This window comes from Heptranchias perlo, chromosome 36, assembly GCF_035084215.1.
Source record: "Heptranchias perlo isolate sHepPer1 chromosome 36, sHepPer1.hap1, whole genome shotgun sequence".
Lineage (NCBI taxonomy): Eukaryota > Metazoa > Chordata > Chondrichthyes > Hexanchiformes > Hexanchidae > Heptranchias > Heptranchias perlo.
In genome coordinates this window covers 7827667-7843111 of record NC_090360.1, presented here as the reverse complement: position 1 = coordinate 7843111, position 15445 = coordinate 7827667, and the positions used below count along the sequence as shown (strand labels likewise).

General features: G+C 43.6%; 1 long non-coding RNA gene across 5 annotated transcripts in view; it reads left to right on the top strand.

The window, feature by feature from the left end:
• The first annotated feature begins 1057 nt into the window (after nucleotides 1-1057).
• LOC137303949 (uncharacterized) overlaps nucleotides 1058-15445 on the top strand; it is a 365964-nt gene continuing 351576 nt past the window's right edge. For 2 of the 5 annotated variants that reach the window (XR_010958488.1, XR_010958487.1), the window contains exon 1: nucleotides 1061-1400. This is a non-coding gene — a long non-coding RNA (uncharacterized lncRNA). Of the gene's footprint in view, nucleotides 1401-15445 lie in introns of all 5 variants that reach the window. The other 3 variants (XR_010958486.1, XR_010958485.1, XR_010958484.1) reach the window with 3 other exon arrangements.

Here is a 15445-nt window from a genome sequence, read left to right as displayed (position 1 = left end):
GGTCGGGTCGGGTCCCCATTCCCTGCTCTGACCCGGGTCGGGTCGGGTCCCCATTCCCTGCTCTGACCCGGGTCGGGTCCCCATTCCCTGCTCTGACCCGGGTCGGGTCCCCATTCCCTGCTCTGACCCGGGTCGGGTCCCCATTCCCTGCTCTGACCCGGGTCGGGTCCCCATTCCCTGCTCTGACCCGGGTCGGGTCCCCATTCCCTGCTCTGACCCGGGTCGGGTCCCCATTCCCTGCTCTGACCCGGGTCGGGTCCCCATTCCCTGCTCTGACCCGGGTCGGGTCCCCATTCCCTGCTCTGACCCGGGTCGGGTCCCCATTCCCTGCTCTGACCCGGGTCGGGTCCCCATTCCCTGCTCTGACCCGGGTCGGGTCGGGTCCCCATTCCCTGCTCTGACCCGGGTCGGGTCGGGTCCCCATTCCCTGCTCTGACCCGGGTCGGGTCCCCATTCCCTGCTCTGACCCGGGTCGGGTCCCCATTCCCTGCTCTGACCCGGGTCGGATCCCCATTCCCTGCTCTGACCCGGGTCGGGTCCCCATTCCCTGCTCTGACCCGGGTCGGATCCCCATTCCCTGCTCTGACCCGGGTCGGGTCGGGTCCCCATTCCCTGCTCTGACCCGGGTCGGGTCCCCATTCCCTGCTCTGACCCGGGTCGGGTCGGGTCCCCATTCCCTGCTCTGACCCGGGTCGGGTCCCCATTCCCTGCTCTGACCCGGGTCGGGTCCCCATTCCCTGCTCTGACCCGGGTCGGGTCCCCATTCCCTGCTCTGACCCGGGTCGGGTCCCCATTCCCTGCTCTGACCCGGGTCGGGTCCCCATTCCCTGCTCTGACCCGGGTCGGATCCCCATTCCCTGCTCTGACCCGGGTCGGGTCGGGTCCCCATTCCCTGCTCTGCCCGCGACCTCCTGCAGCACTTTGATACACTGCCGTGACGTTCCAATTCGGACTCAACCACCAGCCGCCGGGGGGGGGGGGGACGCTGCGCACTTCCCATCCACATTGAAACGGACATTAACCCTCAGCCACCATTCGGGTAGGGGTGGGAGGGGTGGGATTATAACTCTGGAATAAACCTGTACTGAGAAACCCACCTCTTCTCTTTCTCTTGACACCTCCTCCCCTCCCCTCTGGCGGCGACCACCCCCTCGCTTTTAGTTTTTGAATGGTTGGCGCTGCAAACCCAGGTCTGGGCTGAATGTAGCAATTCTCCGGCGATGGCGTCTTGCGGAGCCTGGAAGGTCTGAGGGGCGCAGAGTGGCGGCGCTTTCATGCTTTATATACAATATATACACATCTAGATACTAAAAGAACACAGAATTGCTGCAGCCTGTTCTCCCCCGAAGTATAGCCCGGACCTGCCCGCTTCGGCTGGCGCGATCTGCAGGAAAACGCAGGTACGTTGTGTTGCTGGCAAAAAAAAAAGTTAATGAGCAAATGCTTGTGTTGAAGTCGCTTTTTTTTTTCGCACTGGGTTACTGTCTCAGCAGGCCTGTCGACGGTGCTACATTGTAATAGCTACAGATTGTGTCCACTAGACTGACTTCAACTTTACTTTTAATAGCTGATTGTGCGCTTTGCAATTAATGAAGAAATTGCAACTTTAGATAAATTAATCGAATCTATTTCTCACTGCTGTTTTTTTTTAAAAAAAGACGTTTTGAATCATCTCAGGCTGTTGAGTGGCTTCAAGTGTTTTATGTTGGACAAGCAAAACATGATTTTGTTTTTGTTGATTTTCGAAGCGCTTGTGCAATTGACACGATGCGAGCCTTGTAAGTTTCGCTTCGCTTCTTGTTTCTCTCCAATAGACAGCCGTGCAGTGCAAGTACCCTGAAATGAATCGGCTCCCCACCATCGTCAATAACAAAGCTGCCTTGCTAAACCTCGTGCTTGTATTGTGTTGGGATGTCTCTTCCCCCCCCCCCCCCCCCCCGACCGACTGACCGACCCCCGACCGACCGACCCCCGGCTCAGCTGGAAGGGGGCAGGAAGCCGAGGCGGTGTTTATGGTTAAATCTGCTACCCGAAGGGTCGGTTTCTGATATCAAAGACATCGTAGTTCTTCCACATTCTGAACAGAAATGTCTCTGGTCGCAACAGCTGTGCAGTTTTGAATCTTATCCACAAGGGAAAGCCGCAAACTTGATAGGGGCAGATCATTATCCGTTTGCCAAGAATACAAAGAGTGCCTTTTTACGCGAAATAGTTGATTGACGTACTTGTAAAGATATTAACAAGGGTTTTCCGTTATCTTGATTTATGAAGAGAGGCTGAATATGCAGAGTCATAATTACTCGTTATATTTAAAGGTTCTGCTGAACAAAATGTATTAATATCCATCAGGGCTGCAGCGATTGTTGGTGCAGTTTTAATGTTTATTTCTGGTGTGTGTGTGTTTTCAGGGTTGATTGCATTACAATGGTTAGGTTACATAATGTTAAATAACCGAGTATAAAGGCGAACAGGATATGATGATCTGTTATCAGGTAGACGGAACGTGAGAATCAGCTGTTTCTGTCCACGAGAGATTCAACAATACGATATATCCTATACTTTTCCGTGCAAAATACGACTAGTATTTAAGTATTTGAACTAGAATATTTACAGATAGCTTCTTGGTTTTCCCTGGGGCTACACTGGTGAGAATGGGAATCTTTAAGAAAGAAAGATGTGCATTTATGTAGCGCCTTTCTTGACCTCAGGACCTCCCAAAGGGACTTTGCAGCCAATGACGTGCTTTTCGAAGTGCAGTCACTGTTGTAATGTGGGAAACACTGCAGCCAATTTGTGCTCAGCAAGCTCCCACAAACAGCAACGTGATAATGACCAGATAATCAGTTTTAGTGATGTTGGTTGAGGGATAAATATCGGCCAGGATACAGACAAAGCAAAAAGATTTTGCCATTATAATTCTGTCACAATTGCAACTTGCAACATGAGCTGACAAATTCACTTTCTGTACTTAGTTTGTGTCCTTAATCAAAGGGGATACTTAGCAATTGTTTCCTTCAGAATAATTTTATACAGAATTCCACACTACATTTAGTCTATTTTTTGACTTTCAGTAAAAAGCTTCTTAAGTTTTGGGAATGTTTGAGGATGCTAATTCAATATACCACTCACATGGAGGTATCTCCCTGAATTGCATGTACCATTTTGGAGCACGCATTACATGGACTTCGTTTAAGTTCGTCAACAGAAAAGGCCCATTAACTGCAGGAACATGCATACCAATAGCAACCACAGCAAACTGTAGCTAGTACGTCAGGCTATGTGTACTACAAATATAGCAGCAGCATATTAGGAACATAGGAACAGGAGTAGGCCATTCAGCCCCTCGTGCCTGCTCCGCCATTTGATAAGATCATGGCTGACCTGTGATCTAACTCCATATACCTGCCTTTGGCCCATATCCCTTAATACCTTGGCATTAACCAAGTACATACAGTAACATATTACCATCATGCTGATGCACATGGTGCTTAATACATAGAAGCATACAGCACAGATCGAGGCCATTCGGTCCATCATGTCTGTGCTGGCTCTTTGCAAGTGCTATCCAATTAGTCTCACTCCCCTGCTCTTTCCCCATAGCCCTGCAAATTTTTCCTTTTCAAGTATTTATCCAATTCCCCTTTGAAAGTTACTATTGAATCTGCTTCCACCACCCTTTCAATTAGTGCATTCTAGAGCATAACAGCTTGCTCTTTTTTTCCCCCCCTGGATTTTCTGTCAATTATTTTAAATCTGTGTCCAATGGTTACCAATCCTCCTGCCAGTGGAAACAATTTCTCACTATCTACTCTATTAAAACCCCTCATAATTTTGAACATGTCTGTTAAATCCCCCCTTAACCTTACAGCATTGATCTATTGATATGGGAAGACCTGTTGATTTCAGTGTATGCACTATGTATTTATAAGGAATGTGTCCTTTTGAATTTTTAAAAAGTGGCATAGCTAATTCAGCAGCATTAGCTATCAGAAGACTGGTGTTAACCATTAAGTCAGGACTTTAGAAACTCAAGCACATAATCTAGGCTAATACTCCAGTGCAGTACTGAAGGAACGTTGCTTTGTCAAAGGTGCTGTCTTTCCTACATGTATGTACAGGTGGGTGTTAAAGATCTCATGGCATTATATGAAGAAGAGCTGGGGAGTTCTCCTGCTGTCCTGGCCAATACTCCTTCCTCAACCAACACTGCCAAAAGCAGATGAATTGGTCATTCATTTCATTGCTTTTTGTGGCATCATGCTACACCGCAATTTGGCTGCTGTGTTTATCAAAATAACAACAATGACTGCACTTCAAAAGTAACTCATTGCTTGTAAAACACTTTGGGATGTTCTGAAAGGCACAATATAAATGCAAGTTATTCTGTTCACAAAACAGCAATATTGTAGATGCACACTATACTAATTGGAATCACAGTGGGTATCAATCTTCTGTAATTGTATATGTACTTCTGGTCATCTAGATTATAATGATAGACATCCTTGTTTGGAGTGATACGGCGGTTGTGCTTTTGAAAATATTGAGCTGTTTTCTCATAACAGAACTTTACAATAATCATTGTACAGAAACAGTTAGTTTCTGCATTGAATAATATTTAGGGGATGGGGTTCAAACAGTGTCCTATTACAGTGTTCTTTAACAATCCACTTTGAACATGGAGTAAGAACAGAAAATGCTGAAAAACACTCAGAAGGCAGGCAGCATCTGTGGAGAGAGCAACAGAGATAACGTTTCAGTACTCGCTGAACATGGAGTACAAGGTTTAAAATTTATTATATACCTGGGAGATGAAATGAAGTCCTGGAGGTGGCCTTTTACTGCATTGAAAATTAAGAATACAAATTGCCATGCAAAAATCATCCTACCCTGAGCAATGCAGTTTGCTGTGTTACTCATCTCTTGGATTTCTGTTTGTTAGTGTGCATGGATATAAGATGAAAAGAGCAGTACTGGAGGTTTACATGGCTGAGGAATCCTCTGCATTGCCTTTGGGTGCTTTAAAAATTCTTTTTGTTTTTGTAAAAAACCGTATTAACAAGCAAGAAAGCAACTTGCTTTTATGTGACACCTTTAAGGTAATAAAATGTCCCAAGGTGCTTCACAGGAGTGTTAACAGACAAAAAATGAGCCGTGAAAATTAGCTGTTGTTTTTATGCTATTTCTGAAACTTACCAAGTGAATGTACCATGGTCCCATCAATGTGAATAAAAACAGGAATTTTATATAATATTGCTCTGCGTCAGTATTCAATTAAGTGATTACAGGTATTGACTGCAGTATTTTATAGCATGGAGAAATACCATTCTTCATGTTAAAAGGTGCAGTAAATCTTTATTGGCCAGGGCTCGTGACAAATGTGTTGCTGAAGGGACAAAATAAACCCTGATCTCTTTTTCATTCTGAAACTAAGGACTTTATAGCATAAAGTGAACTTAAAATGTTGGATCACATATACAATAACTCAATGCAATGGAACAAGTCCAAATAGTGAGCATTTTTCTCATTCTCAATTTAAAAAAAAAACTCTTCTGAAAAATTGCACATCCTGAAATTTTTTAAAGTATTTTTGTTTTGTAAGTAAAATCCAGGCCCTCATGGTAGCTTCGGAGAAAGTAGCTCCTGATTCCTATTATGGACAGTGTGTCTTGGCAGAAACTTCAAGGGGTTTCAGATTGTGTCCTAAATCATAAGCACAGTTTAAACTGTTCACAACCAGCATTTGAAATCTGCGATGAGATTATAGCCACAAAATCACTCCCTGGTATCTGCTACTGTTCATAGATATATATGGTTTTAATTTTATTTTCTGGTTTTATGTGCCAGCCATGCAGATGTCAGCTGGTTCACTCCATGTCTTTGATGTTTGGAAATATACGCATAAACATGGTCAATTGTAACTTTTTTTTCGTTCATGGGATGTGGGTGTTGCTGGCGAGGCCAGCATTTATTGCCCATCCCTAATTGCCCTTGAGAAGGTGGTGGTGAGCCACCTTCTTGAACCGCTGCAGTCCGTGTGGTGAAGGTTCTCCCACGGTGCTGTTAGGAAGGGAGTTCCAGGATTTTGACCCAGCGACGATGAAGGAACGGCGATATATTTCCAAGTCGGGATGTGAGAGGGGAACGTGCAGGTGGTGTTGTTCCCATGTGCCTGCTGCTCTTGTCCTTCTAGGTGGTAGAGGTCGCGGGTTTGGGAGGTGCTGTCGAAGAAGCCTTGGCGAGTTTGTTGAGTAAAATCTGCGGTCAGTTACTGAGAGATCCTATGTCTACAATGCATACATTATCTATCTCTCTCTCTCTCGCTATCGCTATCTCTCCACATAAGCTAGAACTCCCTGGTCCTTTTCTACCTGCGATATGTGGCTTGTTATGCACTCTTGAGGCATGCAGTTCCGCTGGCGCAGAATAACATCACTCCCATGGAACGATGCCCGTTCAAACTCGCATTCAGAATTTCTGTAGCACCCAGTATTTTGTTTTTACCTTTTCGCTAATTGCTACGGTAAGAATGTTATTTTAGATGCGTACACTGAGGTGAAGTGGTGGCTGAAAACTCTGAAGAAATAGAATGATTTGGTCTTTTTTTGTCATGCTTGGTAGTTTGGGAATGGTAATTTTGGAAAAAATTGAGCTTTGATTGCTTTTCTAGTTACTCGTTCCTAATTGGTTCTCTGTTACTTTTTGATTTGTAAACATTTATTCGGATATTTAGTTGAAATAAGCAATTATTTTTGTTCTACAGACACATTTTAAGGTGTGGTGCCCTGGAGAGGAGTGATAAATTGGAAACCCACTATTTATATATTTTTGGTCCATCAAGTTAAACTTGCTGGGTCACATTTTGACATTATATGCATATATATGTATGTAAATTTGTTTCAGTTGATTGGCTCAAATTTCATATTCATAAAAGAACAATAAATTACAACCAGAAAGGAATCTAGGAAGCTAAACTTCTCGTCAGAATGATCAAAGATGAGCCTCAGGTGGAGCAGAACTCTGAACATACGTCCCAAGTGTGTATGTGCAGAGCTCCGTGTGACCAACAGCGTGGCGCAGTTAGCAGTATAACTTGGGGTCTGTCGGGTGCGCATCTCGCACTCTATAGTTACTGCAAAGGCAGCTGTAAGTTGGCCTCGTTACTAAGAGTATATCTTTGTAGACCTGCTTGTGGTTAGGAGGGTGAGTCATGCCAGTCCGCAGATGCCAGTGTTTCTCCTTGGTGGAGAAATTACCTGAATTTCTAATGATCTTGCCAGGGTAGTTAATGGATTACTGGGTAAATGGAATCTATCCAACTCGAGATTTGTTTTTAGTGCATGGATGAAATGATTAAAAATAAATCAGTATTGGGAGCTGGATATTGGAGGACTGTAATGTATTATACTATTAAATATGTTTCAACTTCATAGTTTCTGTTATTAGTCTTCATTAGTATGTAATCACAGCAGTTGATGCATAAGCAACAAACTAAGACAGTGCCATCTTCCAGGCTATCAGGTATGTGAAAATCCTGGGCCTTCTGCAAACAGTAGAAATACCACCTGTGAAAATGCCCAACAAGGGAAAATTGGTACAGAAACACTGTTCCCTGATCCAAGTGTTTTTTCTAGTATAGTTGCACAAGGCTGCTTGGATTTGTTTTTAAGTTTGCTTGACTCTCGGTGGAAATTTTTAGCAGTGTTGCGCTATTTTTGAAATAAATGTCAGTGGGTTAATTTATGGATTGTCTATTTTTTTTAAAAAAGTGTTTCAGTTGCCACGATTGCTAATGAAACTCTCTGTTGTCTTTTTTTTAGCCCTTCCCAACCCTTCCATGCCATCAGCAGCAAGAGTAAACATAAGATCATAAGAAATAGGAGCAGGAGTAGGCCGTACGGCCTCTTGAGCCTGCTCCGCCATTCAGTCAGATCATGGCTGATCTTCGACCTCAACTCCACTTTCCCACCTGACCCCCATATCCCTTGATTCCCTTGGAGTCCAAAAATCTATCTGTCTCAGCCTTGGATATATTCAATGACTCAGCATCCACAGCCCTCTGGGGTAGAGAATTCCAAAGATCCACAACCCTCTGCATGAAGAAATTCCTCCTCATCTCAATCTTGAATGGCTGACCCCTTATCCTGCGATTATGCCCCCTGGTTCTGGATTCTCTAGCCAGGGGAAAACAATCTCTCAGCATCTACCCTGTCACACCCCCTCATAATCTTATATGTTTCAATGAGATCACCCCTCATTCTTCTAAACTCCAGAGTATAGGCCCATTCTACTCAATCTCTCTTCATAGGACAATCCTCTCATCCCAGGAATTAATCCAGTGAACCTTTGTTGCACCGCCTCAAAGGCAAGTATACCTTCCTTAGATAAGGAGACCAAAACTGTACGCAGAACTCCAGGTGAGGTCTCACCAATGCCCTGTACAACTGTAGTAAGACTTCCTTACTCTTGTACTCCAACCCCCTTGCATTAAAGGCCAACATGCCATTTGCCTTCCTAATTGCCTGCTGTACCTGCATGCCAACTTTTTGTGTTTCTTGTATGAGGATGCCCAAGTCTCTCTGCACACCAACATTTAATAATTTCTCACCATTTAAAAAATATTCTGTTTTTCTACCTACCAAAGTGAATAACCTCACATTTCCCCACATTATACTCCATCTGCCACCTTCTTGCCCATTCACTTAACCTGTCTATATCCCCTTTGCAGACTCTTTGTGTCCTCCTCACAGCTTACTTTCCCACCTAGCTTTGCATCATCAGCAAACTTGGATACATTACACTCTGCCCCTTCATCTAAGTCATTAATACAGATTGTAAATAGCTGAGGCCCAAGCACCGATCCTTGCAGCACCCCACTAGTTACAGCCTGCTAACTTGAGAATGACCCATTTATCCCTACTCTCTGTTTTCTGTCCTTAAACCAATCCTCTATCCATGCTAATATATTACCTCCAACCCCATGAGCCCTTACCTTGTGTAACAACCTTTTATGTGGCACCTTATCGAATGCCTTTTGAAAATCCAAATATACTACATCCACTGGTTCTCCTTTATCTACCCTGTTAGTTACATCCTCAAAAAACTCTAATAAATTTGTCAAACATGATTTCCCTTTCATAAAACCATGTTGACTCTGCCTAATCATATTATGATTTTCCTTAATAATGGATTCCAGCATTTTCCCAACGACCGATGTCAGGTTAACTGGCCTGTAGTTCCCTGTTTTCTCTCTCCCTCCTTTCTTGAATAGCGGGGTAACATTTGCTACCTTCCAATCCACTGGGACTGTTCCAGAATCTAGAGAATTTTGGAAGACAGAGCCAATGCATCTGCAGCCACCTCTTTTAGAACCCTTGTATGTGGGCCATCAGGTCCAGGGGATTTGTCGGCTTTTAGTCCCGTTAGTTTGTCCAGTACTTTTTCTCCAGTGATATTAATTGTTTTAAGTTCCTCACTCTCATTTACCCCTTGGTTCCCCACTATTTTTGGTATGCTTTTTGTGTCTTCTACTGTGAAGACAGATACAAAATATTTGTTTAACGCATCTGCCATTTCCTGATTCCCCATTATAATTTCTCCTGTCTCAGCCTCTAAGGGACCAACGTTTACTTTTGCTGCTCTGTTCCTTTTTACATACATGTAGAAACTCTTGCATTCCATTTTTATATTTCTTGCTAGTTTACTTTCATATTCTATTTTCTTCCTTTTTATCAATTTTTTGATGTGGTAGGGGCTGCTCTGTTGGGATGAAACCTGTTGTTGTGGTAGAGCAAGTTTTGCTCTTGATCTGACCATGCCCTGACCCTGACATGGCAAAGTAAAAAAAAAAGTTCCATTTTCCCAGCATAGATGTCCTCACTTTGCCGAGTGTAAATAAGTTTCTTCCACTCTTTTTTCTCCTTTGTGCCATGAGCCGTTCCTTGATCAAGAGGGTAACTGGACAGGTCAATTTATTTTCATGGCCTCCACCAGTTTTGCTCTCCGATAACAGGTCAACCAGTATGCTTTGTTTCTTCCCTTCCTCTCATGGAATTGTACAGCACAGGAGGAGGCCATTTGGCCCATCGTGCCTGTGCCAGCTCTTTGAAAGTGTTATCCAATTAGTCCCACTTTCCCCACAGCCCTGCAAATTTTCTCCCCTTCAAGTATTTATCCAATTCCCTTTTGAAAGTTACTATTGAATCTGCTTCCACCGCCCTTTCAGGCAGTGAATTCCACATCATAACAACTCGCTGCGTAAAAAAAATTCTCCTCATCTCCCCTCTGGTTCTTTTGCCAATTGTCTTAAATCTGTGTCCTCTGGTTGTCGACCCTCCTGCCTGTGGAAACAGTTTCTCCCTATCTTGAGAAATGCCTGTTGTTGCAGGCATGTTACAGTGGTGACACATAGAAACGTCGAAAATAGGAGCAAGAGTAGGCCATTCGGCCCTTCGGGCCTGCTCCGCCATTCAAAATGATCATGGCTGATCGTCTAACTCAGTACCCTGTTCCCGCTTTTTCCCCATATCCCTAAATCCCTTTAGCATTAAGAAATATATCTATCTCCTTCTTGAATACATCTAATGACTTGGCCTCCACTGCCTTCTGTGGTAGAGAATTCCACAGGTTCACCACCCTCTGAGTGAAGAAATTTCTCCACATCTCAGTTCTAAATGGCATACCCCGTATCCTGAGACTGTGACCCCTGGTTCTGGACTCCCCAGCCATCGGGAACATCCTCCCTACATCTAGTCTGTCTAGTCCTGTTAGAATTTTATATGTTTCGATGAGATCACCTCTCATTCTTCTAAACTCTAGTGAATATAGGCCTAGTCGACCCAATCTCTCCTCATACATCAGTCCTGCCATCCCAGGAATCAGTCTGGTAAACCTTCGTTGCACTCCCTCCATGGCAAGGACATCCTTCCTCAGATAAGGAGACCAAAACTGCACACAATACTCCAGATGTGGTCTCACCAAGGCCCTGTACAACACAGCTGAGAGTGGAGTCTCCCAGCGCAGGACTTGTAACCACGAGCCTTGCATTCTATGAACGTGTAGCTTTGCAAAATAGCTTTTATTCTGGTAATTCAGAGAAGTGATTTATTAGTTGTTTTTTGCTTGCTCACTGGTACCAGATGTCCAATGAGGCAACATTTTTGCACTGCGTTTTAAGGCTAAATAATCTTTCGCTCTACTCATTGATTATGTATGGTTAGCAAAACTTAATACTGTCGGCTGGTACTTAAAGATGTGAAGTGTAATGAGGAGTACTTTCATTAAAACCTCCCTTTATCTTTAGTTTTTTTTTAAGGAGGTAAATATTCCTACCTCATGACTGATTATTAAAAAGATGAAGCTTTCTCCTTTCTCTGTGCCCCCGACCCTGCATTAACCTGTCATTTTATGTCTTCCATCCTGTGTGGTTATTCAGTGGAATCTCTTTGATGACTTAGTTTGCGGATGTGGCTTGTATAACTTTTTAGGTTGGCTGGAGGTTAATCTAGCGATGCCTGATCTGCGGAACGCACTGGTTTCCAGGTTTGATTATACAAATGAGTCCAAGCAACTCCTGAAGATCTAACATCCTGGATCTTTGTTGGGGGATGGGGGGGGGAAGCCATTTTGTACACAGCAAGATCCCAAATAGTAATGAGATGAATGCCCAGTTAATATTTTCTTTTGGAAAAGAGGATAATTGCTTAGTAGTGTACAATGAAAGCACGTTGTTCAATTCAGACATAAAATAAATGTTCAGATGTTTCTTCATTTGCAAAATATTGCTTTTGTTTAGTAGGTGTGGGAAATCCATATTATAGTAAAGCAGTCAACCGACCAAGGTTTTACAAAAAATGTATCCAGTGCCTGTAAAGCACCTGCTGTTGGTTCCTGTGGTTTTCACCACAGCCTGCAGTTGCCCCTGTTTGGAATCAGTAGGACATTGGTACAGTTGGTGGAGGGGGATATATCTTACTCTTCAGGTACTAGGAGGGATAATTCTCCAGTCCTTCAGTGAGTGGCACAAGTGCTGGATTGACTTAAAATCTGAAGACTGGCCAAGGTATTTTAGCTCACTGGCCTTGTGCGAACAGTAAGAGATGTTTTAGATCATTTCATGCTAAATTATACCCTGATTCCCGATAAGATCGTGACATTCTGGGGCATGTTCATACATGTGGTTTTTTCCAATATTATCCATGATTAAGGCCCCAAAATGTGTCTCCATGCTTTGATGGGTAAAGAGACTGATTGGTGTAGTACTGAGCCATGTGGACTATACAGTCCAAGGTTCCGAATCTGTGCTGAGTTAATTGATCTTGGGCGAGACAGATGTTAGAGCACTTAATTTGGCTTCAGTCAGCAAGGGATCCCACTCCTCATTGCAATACAGTATGTACATCAGGAATGAACAGAATTGGGCTCAGCCCCCCACGGTTGAATATCCGCCTTGTTACTACGTAGTGTGTGATCTCGTAGATGAAGCACAGCCACTTGGGCAAGATATCCGAGGAGCCCTAAGAGTTGGCCTCTTCAGAAGAGGAGGGGAGAAAATAGGAAGGGAGGGATAATGTATGTGTCCCTCAAGCCTGGGAAGTGCGGAATTTTGTCTTCTCTTTGTGGACATCAGCAGATTCTTTGTCACCATTGCATAATCACTACAGGAAAACCGCCTCACTGAATAACTGTGGGCGTTTGCATGTGTGCTTTTTCAGTTTTGTGGTTTTTGCCTAAACGAGCAGCTTCCTGAGAGCTGTTGGAACAAACAAACACACTTGTTTGAGTTGTGACTCGTTGCCCCCGTTGTCCCGATGTCGGCAATGCTGCACTACTCCAACAGCTTGGCAACCCAGGGAGCCACCAGGCCTCTGGTCCTGTAGATGCAGTTCCTTTTGATTGACGGCTACAGGGGAGGGAGGGGGGGAAGTCACCTGGCCTGAAGCAAAATTGTGGAGACACCCCACTGGGTTCATTTCTGGACTGCAGGCTGAGCCATTACTTGGTGGAACACTGTTAACTCCACGTTCCTGCTTCACTGAATTAATTTTGACCAAATATTGAAACAAATGCCTAAACTGGGTTCCTTTGACGTGACTGCCTTTGCCTTCTACACTGGACTATCTTACAACAACAACTACTTGCATTTATATAGCACCTTTTAACGTAGTAAAACGTCCCAAGGCGCCTCACAGGAGCGTAATCTAAAACAAAAATTTGACACCAAGCCACATAAGGAGATATTAGGACAGGTGACCAAAAGCTTGGTCAAAGAGGTAGGTTTTAAGGAGCGTCTTAAAGGAGGAAAGAGTGGCAGAGAGATTTAGGGAGGGAATTCCAGAGCTTAGGGCCTAAGAGTGTGAATCAGTTGCACTTGATAGCTCAGGGTCATGCTGGTGAGATACCTGCTTTAATACTATTGGCAACACCACCAATGCGGCCTATTGCTCCATGTGGTTTCCTCATGCCAGTGCAGCAACTATTGGCTTGGATTTTACATGGAACCAGTTGGGGTTTCATTTGACTTGTCTGAATTTTCAAAAGGTAACGTGTGGCTACCCAAGTAATTTTGTGAAGCACTGTACCTACTCTTTACAGTAATGCATAAATTCTAGGTTTTTATGGAGTGTGGGGTGGTGGTGGGAGAGGGTTGTGTGTACAAGTAAGGCAGACTTCAGGGCAAGAAGATGTTTTTATCTGTAATAGTCTCAGTATGAGCCGTGCAACTTTTTGTTCATCAGACGTACATTTCTGTGTCACTCTACACTTGGTTGGATGAAATTTTACATTCGTATTAGACAGTGACAATTTTCACTCTCCCAACCTCTTCCACTGAGAAGGACAAGAGCAGCAATGTCATGGGAAGACCGTTACCTCCAAGTCACATCCCATCCTGATGTGGACATTTATCGCCATTCCTTTGCTGTTGCAGGTTCAATATCCTGGAATGCCCTACCTAACACCATCATGTAGCACCGTCAGCGTAAGGGCCGCAGCACTGTCAGTGTAAGGGCCGCAGCATTTCAGGAAGCCAAGCTTCACTGGACACTATAATGAGCAGGAGCGAAAACCACCAATCATGAAATTCAAAAACTGCAGCTCGGAAATGGGAGGTTAGCAGCAGCTAGCGATTAAAATAGAGGAGAACTAAATTATAAAATAAAAGCAAAATACTGCGGATGCTGGAAATCTGAAATAAAAAGGGAAAATGCTGGAAATACTCAGCAGGTCGGGCCGCATCTGTGGGGAGGGAAACTGGTCGATGACCTTTCATCAGAACTGGATGATGTTAGAGGTGAACAGCTTTTGAGCAAATACAGAACCAGGAAAAAGGAGGGTTGGCAACTAAATTGTTCTACATAAAACCTCAGCGACTGTGTATAGGGCGCCTATAGGAAGGATCTTGGCACTTTAGGTAGGGTACAACGCAGATTCACTCGGACGTTGCCCGGTATGAGGAAATATAAATAGGAAGAAAGACTTGAAAAATTGGGACTTTTTCTGTTGGAAGAATGCAGATTATGGGGCGATATGATAAGTGTTTAAAAATTATGAAAGGATGGAACAAGGTAGATTAAGCAATCTGTTTCCAGTAGGTGAGGAGTCAAGAACGAGGGGTCATAGATACAAGATTAAATGTAAGAGATGTAAAACATGGGGCAGGAGAAACGTCTTTTACAGAGAGTTGAGGCTGTGGAATTCATGTCCAGGGTTAGTGGTTGAGGCAGAAACTGTCAACATTCAAGATTAGATTGGAGAAGTGGTTGAAGGGATATGAGAACAGGTGGGGTAAATGCAATTGGAAGTATTTGCTCGCTTGGAGAGGGTAAATGCCAACATGGACCGGTTGGGCCGAATGGCCTGTTCCTCTGTTGCAACTTCTTTGTATCTCTATATGCAGTTATAAAACTGCCTATCCTCTGGCTGAGAGTGAGGAACACCACACAAGATAGTTTCATGTTACAGTAGATTTGAGGAATGCCTGTTAAAGTTCCAGATTGATATCAGAACTTGGAACTTTGAAGTCACCGTACAAAATGGTAGATTGAAATTGTCGGCTGAGACCGTGACTAAGGAAATCTGATTTTGCCTTTGCATAATAACCAATCACATGCTTCTTTTTAGGGTTCTGATTGCAATGATCTTCAAGTACAGTAAAATTGAAAGTATTAATTTGCAGTTGGGATTATACCTGAGCCTTTGTGATAAAAGTAGCATTTGATACTGCTTCATTTTTTGATTTATGCAAACTTAATGGTATAAATCAGTGAGGTTCTTTCTAAGGTAAGGAGGGGAAATTCTCCGAGTAATGTAATCTACATTTGAAAATGAGGTGTAATTAGAATAATATGGCTATTAAACCAGCAATTTTAAAAAGCTGGATTTTATTTTTGAGTTGATGTTTGAAGGTGAAAGCTTGTACCAGTGCCAGTGAATTTCCTTGAACTTCTGC